The sequence below is a fragment of the Sorex araneus genome, chromosome 8, assembly GCF_027595985.1.
Source record: "Sorex araneus isolate mSorAra2 chromosome 8, mSorAra2.pri, whole genome shotgun sequence".
Taxonomy (NCBI): domain Eukaryota; kingdom Metazoa; phylum Chordata; class Mammalia; order Eulipotyphla; family Soricidae; genus Sorex; species Sorex araneus.
In genome coordinates this window covers 24,071,046-24,090,357 of record NC_073309.1, presented here as the reverse complement: position 1 = coordinate 24,090,357, position 19,312 = coordinate 24,071,046, and positions in this window count along the sequence as shown.

The following is a 19,312-nucleotide window of genomic DNA, read 5'->3' as shown; positions in this document are numbered from 1 at the left end:
GAGAGATGAGCAGACCTTAAAAAGGCAGCTAATGTAAGATAATGGTTCTGACAAAATGCAGCCTATCAAAGGGACCATAAAGGAAAGTGGGGTTAATGGTTAATGGCTGGGCTGCTGAGAATCTAGGGAGGCACTCTCAAGCCCAATCATTTAATCCTAAGAAAACCTTGGAGGAGCCGGCTGCAAGCTGGCTCCCGCACCTCTCCTGACAACATGACGATGGGCCGGACCCTCTCTGCCCTGCACAGACGGGATACAGGTCTCTGGAGATGCTACTACAAACTTCCAGGGCCCCCAGCAGACAGCCCCTTCAGTTTACAGACGAGGAAAACAAGATCCAGAAACGACCACAGAACGGGCAAGGTCAGAGAGCTGCTGAGCTACTCAGACAGAACTCAAACGTAAGTCTCTCTGACTCTAAGCCCAGTGCTCTTTCTACAATACCATGCGACGACGCAGCCTGTGGGGAGGCCGGGTTCCTATGCTTGGTGTGCGTTGGAGTGAGGGCTTCAACCAGTGACCCCTGACTTCCGGTTCTGAGGTTCTCCATGGTCCTTCCCACGACCTCCCTCAGGCCCTCAAAGACAGGACCCCTTGGTCACCAGCTCCATCTCCCTCCCGTTTCACCCTCACAGGCAGCCACCACTCCGGAGGCCCTCTCGGGGGAGTTGGGCCAGGGTCCCTGGCTGGAAGACTAAGTCCTACTCTTCCCTACAGGCCCCGGCTATGTACTCAAACTAGGCCAGGGCATTTGTTATTCTGCATCAACTGAACACTGAGTCGAAGAGGAAAAGTGGGACACACTGGTGCTGGCTTTCCTCTGTGCCAACAAAGTGCCATTTAAAAAAAAAAACAAGAAAACAAAAAACCTTCATTTGTGCAGTACAAATGAGAAGGAGATAAATGTCGTGTTCCAGCCAGAATTTATTAGCAGGCATCGAGAGCAACAGGGAGAGTGAGCAATCTGGCCGGCGAGGAGCGGAGGACGGCACCACTGAAGGATCTCAGCTCTTCAGTTCTTTCAGCCCAGGGTCCTGAATTGCGGACACAACAGAAAAATACCTCTGCTGATGAGGCTGGAGCAGGTAAGGTAATCGTCCTGCAGGCTGCCAATCTGGGTTCCATCCCTGGCATGCCATACCATCCCCTGAGCATCGCCAGGAGTAATTCCTGAGTGCAGAGTCAGGAGTAAGCTCTGGGCATCATGGGATTTGACCCCAAAACTTAAAAACAACAACCACAAAACAAACAAACCAAACCTATGATGAGTTACACTCTGAAGGCCAGTTACAGCTACGATTTTGATGACATTCAAATTCAACATGGCTAACCTTGGTTATGCCCCACAACGTCTTTGGGCTTTCGTTTTTCTCAACTGTGAAACTAAGATAATATTTGACCTGTCTTCTTGCTACACTCCTAGCGTGAGGAATAAATAGGAAAATGAATGGGAAGCTGCAACGCTTCCACCAGTGGTCTTAATTATGCATTGGTTATGCACATGCACATCGTGTAAACACAAAATAATTGTGTGCCTAAGTAATTTGGATGCATGTTAGAAATGTGCCATTCAGATTAAAATCTATTCCTCTTCCACATCCCTGATGTTGCTTATCCTGTGAGATCTGATGAAAAGAAGACATGTTTCACCTCTGGAGCCTTTGTTTTTGCTGTAATTTTTTAATCGATGTCGATTAAAGCATAGAATGCTCTAGAGAAAGTATTTGATGCATTTTTCCAAATAGTACAGGGGGTAGGGTGGTACTACATGCCAGTAGTACCCAGTAATCATTATCAGCCTTATACACTCACCTCAAGTACCTTCCGGTTCACTACTACCCCTCTTCTCATTACTGTGACTTCTCATATCATTGACTAAGTTGGACTGGGTTTCAACTTTGATGGACAGATTCCTATAATATACACTCTTTTGGGACAACTTCTCTCAACAACGTGTTGGTAGAATTTATCCACATGGTTCTGTGTACTCTATTTCATAGTATAATTATAATTTATTGTAGTTTAGGTAACATGGTAACACCTAAATGTCCCCAAACCCTCTGTTTTATGCTGACATATTTTGAAAAAAAAGAGTGCAATAATTATGTGAAGCTTTTAAAAATTGTTCAATTGTTTACTAATAGTCATAAAACAGGGTGTAACAAGTACATGGTAGAGATGACTATCCAGTGAAATTGCTTGCTTATTTATTTTCATTATTGTATAAGATCCCATTACATGAAAACACTTCATTCAATCTACTCAGCCTACTGTTGGTAGATGTTTGGACTGTTCTCATTTTAAGAGAATACAAAATAATGGCTCAGATATACACATGTTTTTATTGACTATAAACTATGAGAGGAGAGTTGGATCAAAGTCAATGTTCAAATTGATCAAACAGTGGCAAACTATTTTCCCAAGTGACTCCCCAGTTCATATTCTATTGAAAGCGTCTGCTCAACATCTTCACTAGCACTGAAGTTAATATTTTTTCACAGGAGCCTCATTAATGGGCGTGGAATAGTATTTCACAGCATCCTCAATTGCCCTTTCTGGATGACTAAAGTGGCTAAGGACTCTATTTTGTGTTTTTGGCCATTTGGATATTCTATCTCGTCATGGGTCCTTTCAAATCTTTTGCACACTTTGTACTGTGTTATTCACCTATTTCTTAGTTTGGTAGGGCTTCTTTAAATCTTCTACATATAAGGTTATTAACTTCTTCCTCTGGCTTGAGAGACAGTACATCAGGGAAGGTATTTATTTGCCTTGTACACGGCTGACCTAGTTTCGATCCCGGCCACTGCATAGTGTCCCAAGCACCCCCAGGAATGAGTGACCCTGAGCACAGTCAGGTGTGGCCCCCAAACCAAATTTCTTCCTTTATTTGCCTTGCCTTTTCTTGATCGTCAAGAAAATTCTTTGGGGTCTTTTCCCCTTCTATAGGGTAGAGAGGGGGTTAGGTCACACCCAGCCACACTCAGGACTTACTCCTGGCTCTGTGCTCAGGAAACCATATGAAGAGCCTGGAATGGAACTAGGGTCAACTGTATGCCAGGCAGGTGTCATAACCTCTGTGCTGTCTCCAGCCCTGCTGTTTAGATATAGGGGCCACTCTCTGGCTGCAGGCCTGCAGGGTTCGGAGCCCACTTCAGCTAAGTGTGTGTTCTGATGCTGGAGCTCTCTCCCAGGTGCCAAACCTTTGGATTCCTCAAAATATGGGAAACCAAAGCCCCCATATGGGGGCCACTTCTCCAAGTTCCCCGAATAAGTTGGTAATATGACACAAAGGGACTGTTCATGTGACTTGGGTCTCAGGACACTGCTCCATGACATAAAAAGCTGTTTATAAGTAAAGGAGAACCAATGGAAATAAAATTATAACATTTCTTTAGAAACAAAGATAAAATGCACATAAGATAAAATGCACAAAGAAATGTGAAAGAGCACAATTAACCAAAGCTATCACTGCTTTAGCTCATGACTTTTAATACTTAAACCTTTTTCCACTTAGTCTCCAATGTGCTATTTTGAAAAGTACCCAACTAAAAAAAGATGAAGGATTAGAATATTCACATATACCTATGAATACATGTACACCCACATGTATCTTTCACCTATTTTTTTTTTGTGAGGGGAGAGGAGGGACGGGGCCATACACAGCAATCCTGGGGTCCAGGGGTTACTCCTGGCTCTGTGCTCATGGATAACTCCTGATTGGTACTCGAGGGACCATATCGGATGCCACAGATCGAATCTAAGTTGTCCGAATCTAAGGCAAATGCCCTGCCCTCTGTACTATCACTCCAGCTCACCTTTCACCTATTAAGAGATTAGCTTTGTATATATGTGAACATGCCTATGAAAAAAGTATATATATGATATATCTTTAGCACATATATTAATGAACCACTTTAAATAAGTAGTAGATATGAAGATACTTTTTACCCTTCTATTTAAGTATATTCCACTATGAGAGCTTTCTTCTACTGATAAAACCATTATCATGCACTGATAACATTATGTGACATTCTGCCCCTATTCAAATTTCCTCAGTTTTCTCCTTGATGCCTCAAAGGGTTTTAAAAACATTTCAGAGATCAGACATTAAATTTAGTTGTCATATCTGTTCTAGTTCTTTTATGAGAATAGTCGTTTTTTGGCATTATTGACAGCCTGGCTATTTCTGAAGGATACTGCGATATTGCCTCATAGACTGTTCCACATTCTGGACTTGTCTCATTGCTCCCTCAGGGTTAGATTCCGTTTAAACAGTTTGCTAAGAAACACCCCATGCTTCTCTTACTTAAGTCATCAGTGTTTTCCAGACGAAGACAACAGGGGCGCTGTGAGATGGTTTCAGAAGCACCACAGTGATGCACTTTTTTGCACTTTTTGGGTGACATACCAGCCATATTTTTAATACAACACTTTCATTTTATTGAGATATAATTCCCAACCATAGAACTCACCCATGTAAAATATACAGTTGAATGGTTTTTAATAGGCTTAGTCCTTTGCAACCATAATCCCAATTAATTCTACAGCATTTTCATCTAGATAGAACCCTCATGTCCTGCGGTCATCCACTCTTCGCTTCCCCACTATCCCTGCCTCCATCCTGGGATTATCAATCCACTTCCTGCCTCAGTGCATATGTCAACTCAGAGTATTTTCATATAATGAACCATACTCAAAAGTGGTCTCTGGGACCCACTTCTATCACTCTGCATAGTGTTGCGCACACCGTAGCCAGGGTCAGGCCTTGATTTCCTTTGTTCCTAAACAGTAATGCACCATATGGATACACCACATTTTATTTATCCACTCGTTGGATATCCAGGTGATGCACATTGAGTTTTTGGGTTTTGTTTTTGTTTCGTTTTTTGCTATCATGAATAATGCTGCTATGTACATCTGCTTGTAAATATTTGCCTGGATATCTTATTTTGTTTGTTTGTTTTCAGGCCACACCCTGCTGTGCTCAGGGCTTCTACTCCTGGCTCTTGGCCCAGGCATCACTCCTGGCAGGGCTCTGGTGACCATATGTGTGTGCAAGGCAATGGCCTTGTCCACCGTATCAGCGCTATAGATCCTGTTTTCATTTTCCTGAGAGTAAAACCAGGAGTGGAATTCCTGAGTCATAACTGTGACTTTCATTACTTTAAGGATCAGGTGATCATTTTTTTCCCTCATGTGGCTGTAACATTTTATATTTGCACCGTATGGGGGCTCCCGTTTCTCCACATTCTCCCCAACACTTGGTATTAATTGTGCTTTTTATTAGAGTCATCCTTGCTGGTGTGCAGTGGGATCCCACTGTGGTTTTCACTTTCCTCTTCTTAAGGGCTAAAGGCACTGAGCATCTTTTCATGTGTTTTTGAGTCACTTGCATGTCTTCTCAGGAGAAATGGATCTTCGGAGTCTTTGTCTATTTTTTGTCTTTGTTATTATTGAGTATTTAGAGGGTTGGGCTTCTGACATTATTTTATTGAGAGTGCACAGGGGCCAGGAAGATAGCTCAGAGGTCAGGGCTGCATTGTATGAGCAAGGACCCACCCAAGTCCAATCCCAACACAGCATGACCCTTCCTCCCCCACCCAGCTCTGTCCAGTTTAGCCCTGGTGGTCCCCAGCACTGCCAAACATGCACATCACAAAAAAAAAATAAATAAAACTGGGCCTGAGTGTTGAGTCATCTGAATAATTTCATAGAATCACACACTGATAATATTATGTAACAATCTGTCCTGGAATTTCCAGGAATGGTGCCTTGGGAAGAATGGATTTTTATCCTGAGGACTTTTTTTTTTTCCTAAGCACTGCTTGGGCATTGCAAATACTTTCCCACTTTGTCATTTGCTTACCCTGCAAGGAGAGTTTTTAATGAAATGTATTCATCCTTTTCCGCATAGCTTCGCAATTTTGAATCGGAGTTTGAACAGCTTCTCCCTCGCCATGATTACACGATTCATCCGTGTTTTACTTTCATAGTTTGCGTATAAACCTGTGATCCTTTAGCAAATTTTCCAATGTCTATCCAGACATTATTTAAATCCCCTTCACTCTCAATTTTCTTAGTTACTTCCTTATCACAAGCAACAGTGGAATAATTTTCTTTTTTTTTCCCCCAGTCTCAGTTTGCCAACATAGCTCAGAAATGAGACCACTGTTGATAATCAATAAACATTGATTAACCGTTACTCTCTGCTAAAACACAAAACACATACAAGTCAATGAAGGGGGAAAAAAAAAGTGTTCACTCATTTCCTTCCTCTGCCTGAACAGAGCAAGCTGGTTTGTCTGAAATCAGTGACCATGCTAATTTGTAAACATTCTCCTTGAACTGAAAGCTGGAATCCTACCTGCTGGGGCAGAGACAACAGTTATCAATGTAAAAGCTGCTGTCACATCTGTGTTCTCTTTTACCTGGCTCTGGAGGGAGAATAAAATCAGTGATGAGTATAATAACCGGGACTGGATCTCTACTAAGATGCTTTTGCAGGGCTCTGGCCCTTATCCAGTGCAAAGTTTACAGTGATTCGAGAGTGAATTTGTGCATCAGATAGCAGAAGTACGTTGCAGAGACAGATCAGCAAAATTAGTACAGAAATTCACACAGCCAACTGCATCTTCCCGGCTCCTCCTAGGAGAAATCTATGTCCCAGATGATCAGTTTTGCTTAATGCCTATTAAAGTATGTGACTTGGCATAACCAATGATAGTGCCACCCATGGACAGACACCACACACATCATCATCCTCCTCGCACTGCCAAGCATACTTCTAGGTCTGCCATTGAGAGCTGTCTTGCCAGGCCTCAGTTTCCTCAACTGTAACATAAGAAAAAAAAGGGGGGTTTACAATTATTGTTTTCTCAAAATGTCTCCTTTATGGGCATCTAATTGTTGTCGTTTTAAACAGTGCCATCATTTTTCACTGTGCTCAAATTACGTGGGCTCTGTTTATTCTAAAGGTCAGAATTCAAATGGACAAAAAAAAAAATGCTTTCTGAAGTTGTGTGTCAGTGACCAAAGTCCAAGCACCCCTGTGGACACAGGCAACTTCCTGGCCATGGCTTTCTCTGGAGGAAAAGTGGCACTGGAGCACTGGAGCACTGTCGTCCCGTTGTTCATCGATTTGCTCGAGCAGGCACCAGTCACGTCTCCATTGTGAGACTTGTTACTGTTTTTGGCATATCGAATACGAGGAAAAGTAAAACCAAATGAAATACTTCTGCTGACTTTTCAGAGTTGGATTCCTCTCAAGCTCTTTCTCCACCAGCCCGAGGACATGTACAAGGAATGTGGTCTCTCTGGAGACAGCACGGTTTGCCAGGCCAGAACCGGGGTTCAAGGAGCACGGATTGTAGGCCCACGGAAGTGTCAGCACGCTAGAGTGACAGGTGAGAGCCAAGATGTGGGAGGCTCCTCCGAGGGACTTACTTGAAAGGTCAATTCGTGTTTTCCAAGGTGCAATTTTACAGAGCACACTGAAAGAATTCATGATCTGTACTCTCTGTCTGGGTGGGTTCAAACCTACTGAAGCGCACAGTTCTGTGGCTAAGGAACAAGTGGTGAAAGGCCCTTTTTAGCCAACGGTACCTGAACTGCCGTCAGGTGTTCCTGTCTACTCTCACCTCCCACCCGCCACAGAAGCTCTCCTTAGAGGGGACAAGGTGAAAGCTAAGACACAGCTTTGAATTCTCCTATTTCTCTAGGAAGTGTGTCTCAGGCTCTCCAGCCCATGTCTCATTCTTTCTCCTGCTTAGATTGAGAGTCTTCCTAATCCACTTCAAATCCCAGCCGTCTAGGCCAGGGATCAGCTCATTTTCTGTAAAGGGCCAACGGGTGAGAATTGGGAGCTTTGCTGGGGATGGGAAGGCGGTTGCAAAGGCTCATTTTGCAATCGCAGTGCAAGAGCTGCCATAGACCTCACCTAGACAGATGTCAGGGCTGTGTTCCAATGGAACTGTATTTAGGATCATGGAAATTTGAATTTCAGATCATTTCCGCAGGTCACAAAATGTTCTTTCTTTTGAGTCTCTTGCAACCATTTGAAAGAACAGAAGTCTTCCTTCTTCTCTTTCTTCTCCTTCTTCTCCTTCTGCTTCTTCTTCTTCTTCTCTTTCTCCTCCTCTTCCTCCTCCCCATCCTCCTCCTCCTCCTCCTCCTCCTCCTCCCCCTCCTCCCCCTCCTCCTCCTCCTCCTCCTCCTTCTTCTTTTGCTTAGGCACTGTGATTTACGAAATGGTCAATGATAATGTTTCAGACCTACAGTATTCCACCACACCCAACACCAGAGTCCCAGAGCACCCCTCACCAATGCTCCACACCCTTTCCTATCAACTCTGCACCTACTTTCTCGGTAAACTCAGTTTCGTAGGCTGCCTCTCAGGCTCTGTTATCAGTGGTTATTTGTTATCTCCTAATTGTGTTTCTTTACATTGCATTCTGACAGAAGCTCTCTCCTGATTGACTGGTCCACTCAGCCAGAAATCCCCTGGCAGTGCTCTGCTGTTTTATTTGGGGGGCAGTACTCAGGACTTACTCTTGGCTCTGCTCTTCACTTAGGAATCACCTGATGGACTGACTCGGGGACCATATGGGATTCCTAGGGTTGAACCCAGGTCAGCGGTGTGCAAGTCAAATGCCCTACCTGCCGTATTATCTCTCTGGCCCCTCTGGTGGTATTTTTAACCTACAGATTGTATAAGCACAGGCAGTGAGCCCAAGCTGGTCGTTACCAACCCACCCCTCCTCTATCAAACGAGCCACTTGAAGACAGCAAATGAATCACTCACTTAATTGTGTCCTGAGTTTTGCCCCAGAGCCTGACACCTTGAAAAGCACCAGCACTGGGGAGGAAGAGAGAGATGGTGACCCTGGGAACAACGGGAGATGCCTCCTCGCACAGAAGAGCTTGGAGCCTTTCCATCGCTCTCTCTGGACACTGGAAGGGACAGTGGGTGACAGCTAATGACACTGCTTTGGTGTGAAAAGGGACTCGGTTTGACTCCCAGCTCCCTCAGGGCCTCGCTCAGCTCCAGGCAAGTAGCTGAGTATTGAGATGCATTTGTGTGCAGGTCACAGGAAACCTGACCAATGACAGACTGAACAAGGTAGATATTTATTGTCTCATTTATAAAAAAAAAAAAACTGAAAAAAATACAGTTGTTCTGAGGCTGGATCTGTGTATCAGCCATGTCACCAAGGCCACACGCTCTGTCTCCTGAGCTGACATCCTGAGCTGTTGACTTTTCATCTTCATACATGCCATCTGGGCTGGAGCGATAGCACAGCGGTAGGGTGTTTGCCTTTCACGTGGCCGACCCGTGTTCGATTCCTCCGCCCCTCTAGGAGAGCCCCGGCAAGCTACCGAGAGTATCGTGCCCGCACGGCAGAGCCTGGCAAGCTACCCGTGGCGTATTGGATATGCCAAAGACAGTAAGTCTTTCAATGAGAGACTTTACTGGTGCCCGCTCAAACAAATCGATGAGCAATAGGATAACAGTGACAGTGACAGTGACATGCCATCTGTGGTTGCAAACGGCTATGCAGGCTGGCTGTCCAGGCTTCCTGCACCCCACCCAGCACATTTAAGGTAAAAAAAGGCGGGAACCAAGGAAGTCAACAGATAGGTCAGTCTCTTCTTACCCGAATCACTGCTCCTATGACACCAGTGTCTTACCTGGGATTTGCTAAGCATTGTTTGTGCTCACAATAACTCAAAGCTGAGTTATATGGCCACCTGGTGTGAGGAAGGCCAGCCTTTATGTGGAAAGCAGTGGGGAGTGCAGGTGGGAGATGCTGGGGGTCACCCTTGACAGTGTCCATTTCACAGACTCTGTGGGGACCAGTGAGGTACCATATGAAAACCATGGGCTCATACAATGCAATCAACTACAGTTACCATTATCAATAAGCCACTTAATGGTTTCAAAATCTTAAAATGCTTCTGCATTCAGTATGAAAACTGTCATTTAAAGCCATTACTCATTTCACAATAAATGTATAGTCTTTTTTTAATTTTTAAAAAAATTTATTGAATCATCATTAGATAGTTACAAGCTTTCATGTTGGGGTTACAATCACACAATGATCAAACACCCTTCCCTCCACCAGTGCACATTCCCCACCACCAGTATCCCCGATATACCCCCCTTTTCCCACCCTCCCCCTGCCTTCATGGCAGACAATATTCCCCATATTCTCTCTACTTTGGGGCATTATGGTTTGGAATACAGATACTGAGAGGTTATCATGTTTGGATCATTATCTACTTTCAGCACAATATAAATGTATACTTTAAAGAGAGGCTGCTAAAATCTTAGGGCTAGGACAAATAGAGACATTACTGGGCCCACTCAAGCAAATCTATGATCAATGGAGATGACAGTGATACAGTGATATAGTCTTAAAGTGAGTGAAATGTGAAATGGAAGAGAAAGAAATTAAACTATGGATTTACTTTATACTGCTCTAGATATGCAGAGTGATATATATGTATATATATGTATATATATACCACACATATGTACATATTAAGAAAAAAAGGAAGGAATACTGGTTACAATAGATATGCCCAATACTCTGCCTGTCAAATTTAATAAGTCAGACCCTTTCCCCAGGCTTAAAAACTGAGTCTGCTGCCTTCTTGCTTTACTTTAACCTGCAGTGAGTAAGTCCTGTAAATTCATATCCATTTTTCTTAAATTTTCCAGTGCCCAAGCGCTACCTTTACAGTCTCTTGTTCAGATCACTGCAACAGGCCCTTAACGATTCCGTCTCCCGTTGTCTGCTCCTACCCAAGTAATCCATTCTCGCCTTCTTGCCAGAGTTATCTTCTTGAATTAAAGCTCTGACCGTGACATTTTCTTGCTCAAAAACTTTCAATGGCTCCCCGAAGTCCACAAAGGTCAAACTCTTCATGTAACTCAGAGTCCGATACCTGTCCACAATCTTCCTCTTTCTCTTTTTCTACTCAGACACTCATTCATTATCCTTCTTGCTCAGCATTGCTCTCCAGTCTCTGAATAACACCCCTCTGCTCCACATGCTTTCTGTATACCACACTCTGCTCCTAGATGTCTGTCTCAGTAACACTGCCACTCCATGGAACGCTGCAGAGAACTCAGAATTTTAAGGGACCTGTGCAAGACTGTCTGGTTAAATCAATTAAAAGGTCAATTATTGCCTCTTGTTGAGGGACATTTATTTATTTATTTATTTTCATGGTTTTTTTCTTTCTTTTTGGGTCACACATGGCGATGCACAGGGGTTACTCCTGGCCTTTGCACTCAGGAATTACTCCTGGCGGTGCTCAAGGGACCATATGGGATGCTGGGGATCGAACCCGGGTCGGCCGCGTGCAAGGCAAATGCCCTACCTGCTGTGCTATCGCTCCAGCCCCATTGTTGAGGGACATTTAAATGTACTGAAATAGTCAATGTAAAATTAAAATATCTCATAAATAAGGATGGGAAGAGGACAGTTTGATCCCTGGCACCCAATATGGTTCCCGGAGCACAACCAGGTGTGTGAGTCCCTGAGTGCAGAGCCAGGAATATGCCTGAACACTGCTGGTGTGCCCCCCCTACCAAACCAAACCAACAACAACAACAACAAAAAGAGGGCTTGGATGACCCCATTGGTTCAGGCCATTAGCTTCGGCATATGGGCATGGAAGGGGCTCCCTTGAGGACTGTCAGTGGGTCTTTCTTGTGGCAGGACAGAATACTCTGGGATGTTCCTAAGGAGGAAGAGACCCTCATGCTAGGAGCCAGCGCTGTGTTGCATGCACTGTTTTGTTGTCTAATGCTCACTCCCAAACGTCTCGGTGAGAAGGCATCTTCGAGAGTTTCCAGTGCCCGGGAGAGATCCGGAGATGAGTCAATTGTTACCGTCACAACGCTTGGATCCCAAACCTCCTTTGCCAGACTACAAAATGCCACCATCTTTGTACTGATCTACGATCACACAGCAGGTAAGAAACTAAATTGGGATCAGCTCCCATCAGGGGTGTGACGGAAGACATTTGTGCATGGGGATGAGAGGCTGGGCCAGATTCACCCTCGGGCTGGGGAGGGTGGCAGTGACAGGAGGGAAGAGCGGTGGGGAGGTGACTCTGGAAGTCTACATTTAGAGTAGGGAGGCAGAAGGGATGCAGAAGAGGGCCCTGCCTCACGCTGGTGGAAAATTTCTCTTCATTCAGATCTGGAAGTGAACCTCAAGAAGAGGAACTCAGCCATCCCTTAAAACAGGACTTGAATTTTAATACTTCACTATTCCAGTGTCAGCCCTACTTCCCTATTTCAGCTATGAGATAAACCCTTACAAAACTGTTTATGATGGGCTTCATTCATACAGTGTTCCCACACCCCTCCCTCCACCAGTGCACATTTTTTCCCATCACCCCCACTTCACCCTCAGCCTGCCTCTTCTCTCTCTCTCTCTCTCTCTCTCTCTCTCTCTCTCTCTCGTTCTCCTTTTGGACATTGGGGTTTGCAATACAGACACTGAATGGTGTGGTGTATATCCCTTTACCTACTTTTAACACTCAGTTCTTATTTCTTTAAACTTTCCCCAGCATGCACTGTCTGCTGTTACCTCCTGCTTACATGACTAGGTCCATACAATCAGACCACAAAGACTAGATGACAGGAAGGCTAGGGAGGCATTTCAGTAGCTGGCCACTGGCCCTATACATGTGAGGCCCTGGGTTTGATTCCCAACACTTTCCAAACAAAACTAGAAGGCTGGAATCTCACAATAAGCACACATAGGTCAGCTTGTTTTGTATAAGAGATCGTGGACTTATTTAGTGAATGAGAAATTAGCTGGAGTTTTTATTGATCTAGTTCAACTGGGATTCTACTAGGCCTGACTTCAAGCCATGGGTTAGGTGCATTTCTGCTTCAAATAGAGCTTATGTTTTAGTCACCGGTCTCCAAGGCCAGCTTCCTGTGGGAATGGATGACGCACAGAAAGAAAATCAGTACATCTCAGGCACTTCTAGAATCACTTCCCCTCTATTCCAAAGGCAAAAAAGGTTATGTGCACAATCCAAAAATCTGGGAAATTTCACTCTGTTTATCCTGAGGTCATGGCAAATGGATGCCTGCTAGAGGGGAATAAAAACTTGGACCCAATAATTCAAACCACCACACTCTTCAAACAGGCACCAATTTCCTACCATCTGCTGGGATCTGTTTTCATCAATAGCAACATAACAAATCGGAGCCACACACCAGACACCGAGCCAGGCTCTTGGGTTACCAAGCTATGAGTCATATTCCTGATCCTACATGGCCAAGGTTAAGTGGAGAAGCAAACAGAGAAAACAAAAATTCACTGAATGCTTAACTATGTATAGGCCACTGAGTTACTGCAGAGTAACCACTGGCGTTTTGACACACATAGTTTTACATAGACTTCATAACAACCTTATTCTGAGTCCTCTAAACAGCCATAGTTCGCAGATCATAACGCTGAGGTCCAAAGAAATCCATGTAGGTTATCAAAGGCCACACAGCTAGAAGGATGACAAGCTCAGATGAACATTTCAATACAATCCCCGAGCCTCAGCTCACACAATTATCATACTGTAGGAAGGATCACATTAAGGAAGCATCAGCAGGGTATTAGGGGAGCGCGAGGGAAAGAATAGAAATCGGGTAAGCTCTCTCACAGAAGGAAGCAACCGGGCTGGGTCTTGAAGCACACACAGAAATCCACCAAGAACATGGATTAGTGAGAAGGGTCTGATTAAAAAAAAGAGCATGGCATTTTCTAGAAGAGAAGAGGGTTAGAGGTCAATGGGAGCTAAAGAATGTGGTAGGAAGTGATGGATAGCAAGTGAAAGGGAAGGAGGGTCCTGTGATGGGCGGTAATGAAGAGACTCTGGATCTCATACAAGGAGTTTAACATGGTACGGTGTAGGGGAGTCAGGGGGTGGGCAAAAGGGAGACAAGATGTGTTCTAAGTGAACTTAAGTTCTAGAAAGAAGAGTATAGGACAAAGTGGGGAAAAGGCTGGATAAAGCCCTTAGGGTCAGCAGGTACCGGCAGTCTAGGAAGCAGTAGGTGGGCACATCTGGACTGAAGAGCTGAGGCAAGAGCTGGACACCCTCCACCCCCCATGCTACCACCCGCCTCCCCCCTACCCAAATCAGATCTAGTAGGTATGACCACACTGCAGAATGGGTCTAGAAATGTATGGTTTTTAAATGCATGGTTTTTAAATATTTGAAATTTAAAAATCCCCTGACTTTTAAAATTTGATGTTTCATTTGGTCTCTTGCTAACCAACTATGAGCTATTCAAATTCAGAAACCAAATGCAGAATGACTTGTCCTCTTGCATTTGCTCTGCCTCTGAACTCCTACTGGCCAGAAATGGGGATAACATGGATTTGGACAGGGTAGGGCCGAAGTTCCAGCATTTACAAAATACTTGTCACTCTGTATGACATACACATGTACTCATACATATTCATGTATCCCTGTGTGCAATATAGCACTGTAGCACTGTCTCGTTGTTCGTCGATTTGCTCGAGCAGGCACCAGTAATGTCTCCATTGTGAGACTTGTTGTTCCTGTTTTAGGCATATCGAATATGCCATGGGTAGCTTGCCAGACTCTGCCCTGCAGGCAGGATACTCTTGGTAGCTTGCCAGGCTCTCCAAGAGGGATGGAGGAATCAGACCCGGGTCATCCGTGTGCAAGGCAAATGGCCTACCCGCTGTGTTATGGCTCCAGTCCCTGTGTGCAATATACACTGTAAATGTGCACACACACACACACACACACACACACACACACACCTATGCATGCCTGGATACATGCGCGACCACACATGCATGTTTCTAAAGTGTGTACATGTCAGATTGGACACAGCAGCTGCCAGCCCTGCAGTTGGCATTCAGACAACACAAGCCTCTGGGACACCCTGACTTCTTTGAGCTCCCACACTCCCCACCAGGACACCGTGGCTTCTTCGAGTTTCACAGGCCCACAAGCTCTCTTTGGAAACAGAGAAGCCACTTAGAACTCGTGCTCGAATCAAGCCTCTTCTCCAGACTCTCTCCCTTTTCTTGGTGTCTAGAAATGGCTTCAGGAAAGCAGCCAAGGACCTCGACTATGTGGAGCATCTCCCAAAGCCAGAGAGAGTGGCTTCGGGTTTGAGTCACTAAGCAAAAAAAAAAAAAGGGGGGGGGCCCAGGATATTGCTTGGCAGTAGAGCACTTGACTTGCATGTGGAAGGTCCTGAGTTTGGTCTTTGGTGTGGCGAAAAGGGGACAGAGAGACAGTCCAGAGGGACAGGTGCTTGCCTTGCATCCCCAGCACCCCCTCTGGTCCCTGTGCCCCTCCAGGAGGGATTTAAAAGCTCCTGGACTAGGGGTGTTGCCCCAAACAAACAACAATATATATGGAAAATATATGTGCTGATATATAAAACATACACTTGATATTTACTATATAAACAGGTGAACAAAAGTAGTCCCAACCTCCAGCTCTTGTACTGACTTTTCACTACTCTGTCGGATGGTTTGGGGGGAAGGGCTGGCTCCCCTATCTGAAGGTTTGGGAGAAGGGTGGGCTCCCCTGTCCCTAAGGTTTGTGGGGAGGGAAGGCTCCCCTGTTCCTGGATTTGGGGGAAGGGAAGGCTCCCCTGTCTCTAGGTTTGGGGAGAAGGGTGGGCTCCCCATTTCCCACTCTCACTTTTCTCTGTCTCTAGTTGCCTGCATGCAAAAGGCCTGCTTCCCCCCCCCCCCCCCCGCGGCCTTCAGTTCTACCTTTCCAGTTTCATTCTCTCTGTTCCTTTCTATCACTGCTGCTTCCTGATGGGCACTGCAAATACTCGTGGACAGTTTTAAATTATTAAAGAGATTTGCAATCAATTTCCGGAGCAGGCTGGGAGAGTGCCAGCTGGGCTCCCTGGGGTGCTAAGAGCGCTCTCCTGGAAGCTATCTCTCTCTCTCTCTCACCTTGCCCACCAGCCCCAGGCCGTGGAGGGGCAACAGTGAAGATTCTCTCCGGACCGGGCTTGCATTCACCAGTCTGATTTCTCACACTTGGCTCCGGGCCTGGCACAGCAAACATTTCCTTCCAGATGTATATTTTGCAACTCAACAGCACACTCTGGGAAGTAAGGCAGAGCAATAGAAATCCAAAGGGCCTCTCTTCTTATTATTGTGGGTGTCTGTGCAGGTACCAGAAGAAGGGATACCTAGAAGTCTAATTGTTGGAAGAGAGGAAAAAGGAACCCAGGGGTCAGGAGATAGTTCAGAGGCCAAAACACCAGGCTGCAAGCATGGGGCTAAGAAGCTTGATCTTGTGCTACTCATGCATGAAACATGATATTCGTCGTTCTGCTGTCTGTGATCCCAGTGCCACAAGTGATTTTCCAGCCACACCACATGTGAGCCCACCACTAAAGGGCCAGGTGCATCACTCCTAGAGAACATGGAGACATCCCACACACCTCTTCCCCACGGTCCTACGCAACCGCCAGAGGCAGTCTGGGCATGACCACCAGAGTGACGGGGTGGCGACCCTCAGTGAGCACCGAGGCTGACCCCCAACATGCATAAGGCCCTGTCACTGCAGCGACACCAGGGAGGGAAAGGAAGGGGACAGTAGGTCAGTAACAGATAAACAAAAAAAACAATCTCCATGAAGTTCCGACAATTTCAGGAGTTGGTCGATGCATCCAATCAATATCTATCATACACCTTCCTTATTGTAAGTAAGATACTGGCCTGGAGGGAGGACAGGCGAACCGTCTTACTCCCAGGTGAGGTGAACGATGCTTGACTGGAACACAGTCACGGCCAGGCATTCCCTTGTCGTGTACGACAGCCAGCGCACCAGAGCTGAATACTGCAATGGGAAGCACAGGACGGCAAAGCCTGTGAGGTTTCCTATCTAGCCTTGGTGGAGACACTTAACCCTTGACCAGATGCTATCTGAAGAATTTCACTGGTGCTCACGGCATTCACGGCCAGCATGAGTGGCTCCTACTCCCTAACTCTATTCAGATCTCTCTCCCAAGTTACGGAGTTGCATCTTGCAATACTCTGCGTTTCCACTTCCCAACCCTGCTGACTTCATGAGCCTGACCTCTCCGTGGGAGGTCACCTGCCTTACCCCACCCCCCTCCAGTGCCTTCTTTGCCCCTCAACTGCACAGGTCCCCGTGGCGGTGCCTCCTCCAGAGTCCAACTCTGATGCTTCTGTCCGTCATCACTGGCACGGGGTGCTGTCTCTTGCCTGGAGCCTCTTCCAATGCTGTGCTCTCCTGACGGTGATGAAAATCAGCCAAGCTGCGACACAGCATAGGCACACAATGCACAAGGCACACTACTAGGAAGACACCCATTAGACTTCAAAATTTAAGCCACCACTCCACAAGCACATAGCACTTACTAGGTGTAGTTCTTGATTTAGCACACATGAATAGCTAAGATCCTTCCAAGAGCCTCATGAGGTGGACACTCTTACTATCACATCCCCACCAGACATGCAGGGAAACGGAAGTCCGACAAGATTAAATAATTTTCCCAAGGCTGCCAGCAGGCAAAGGCAGGAAGCCGGAATGCACACCCAGCCATTCTAGCTTCAGAATCCACACTCCTAACCACCGTGCTAGGCGGCCTCCACCGAGTCCAACGCTTTAGTTTTCTTGCCAGGGTCAACAACACGGAACCCAAAGATGGTTTTGATGACAGTGAGGCAAGCAGGAAGACAGGCAGGGGGGCAGGCAGGCAGGCAGAGGCTCTCTGGGCTGAAGAAGATACCCCAGCATCAGTCTAGAGACATGAAGACCAGAGTACTGTTGGGTTGCAGAAAGGGAGGCTGCCAGCAGGGGCCCAGAGGGCTGGACCCCCTGAGAGGATGTGCTCAATGGAAGCAGACCCCACCCAAAGTTCCAAACTCTTCATCTTGACCACACCCTAGCAACAGACTCTTATCAACATAGAAAATGGGGGAGGTTTAAAGACAACCCTATAGAAACAAGTTTGCGAAGACAGTCATTTCCCATCCTGGGAATATCCCACTTCTCAGCTTGGGAACCTGTGCACTCCCCCGCTCTCGCTCTCTCCCCTCCGTAGACGCCCAAGTTCTCCCTTAATTGTATTTCTCTCTCTTTCTCTCCCCTTGCATTTCCTGAATGAAGGTATCTCATGTCACTCTTCATTTCTTTCCTAAAATTACTTCCTGAGAGGGAAAACAATAAACCTAGGAACTTGGGAAGGCTTTCCTTTTCCTGCAAGAGGCACCCCCTCGCTCCCATCTGAGGTGACAGCCCCCCACCCCCACCCCCAGAGCTGAGGTGGCGGGAACCCGCTCCTGCACCATGAAGAGCATGTAGAGCTCAGGTGAGGTCGGGCTGCTGGGATGTGAGCATCCGTCCATGCAGGGCAGGTGTCCCCGGCAGACTTTCCCAGTCTGAACCCCCATAGACACATTCAACGGGGAACCCAGGTGGGTCAAGGAGGAAGGTGACAGCATTCTCTCCCAAGGGTACGATCTCCCTTGCTCCCCATTTCACCCAAGTCGAAAGACAGTCAGAGACATTTCAAGAACCACCTAAGTTGACCTACTTCTGGGGGCATGGGGGCGCCACTCCTCCCATCTACAACGGTATCCTCAACATGGGCCCCTCCTCAGAAGAAAGTAGAGAATTCTTTTCTTTTTTAATTAATTTTTTATTAGTGAATCACTGTGATGTACAGTTACAAACTTATGAACTTTTGTGCTTGCCTTTCACTCATACAATGGTCATTTACCCATCCCTCCACCAGTTCCCATTCTCTTCCACCAGTATCCCTCCCACCACCCCCACCCCATCCCCCACCACCCCACCCTGCCTCTGCGGCAGGGCATTCCCTTCTGTCCTCGCTCTTTTGGGGTGTTGTAGTTTGCAATAGAGGTATTGAGTGGTCTTCATCTTCAGTCTATAGTCTACTTTCAGCTCACATCTTTCAACCCAAATGAATCCTCCCAACATCCTCTGAAAGTAGAGCATTCGTACCTCAAGGACCTGGTGTTGGGCGTGCCAGGTGACACTTGCCCTCCACTGTCAGAATGAGGTCTTAGCCCCAACCCCCCTCAATTCCGAAAGCCCCAGAAGCCAAGCCCACCTCCCCGCAGCCCTCACCGTGGGGACCCATTGGCCCAGGCCATAGATCCTGAAGCTGTGTGACACTTCCTACACCCACCAACAACGCAATCAATTCCTAGACAAGGCCTTAACCACACTGCCATCAGATATAACAGTTTTCACATATATTGATTTCCTATACCCAATG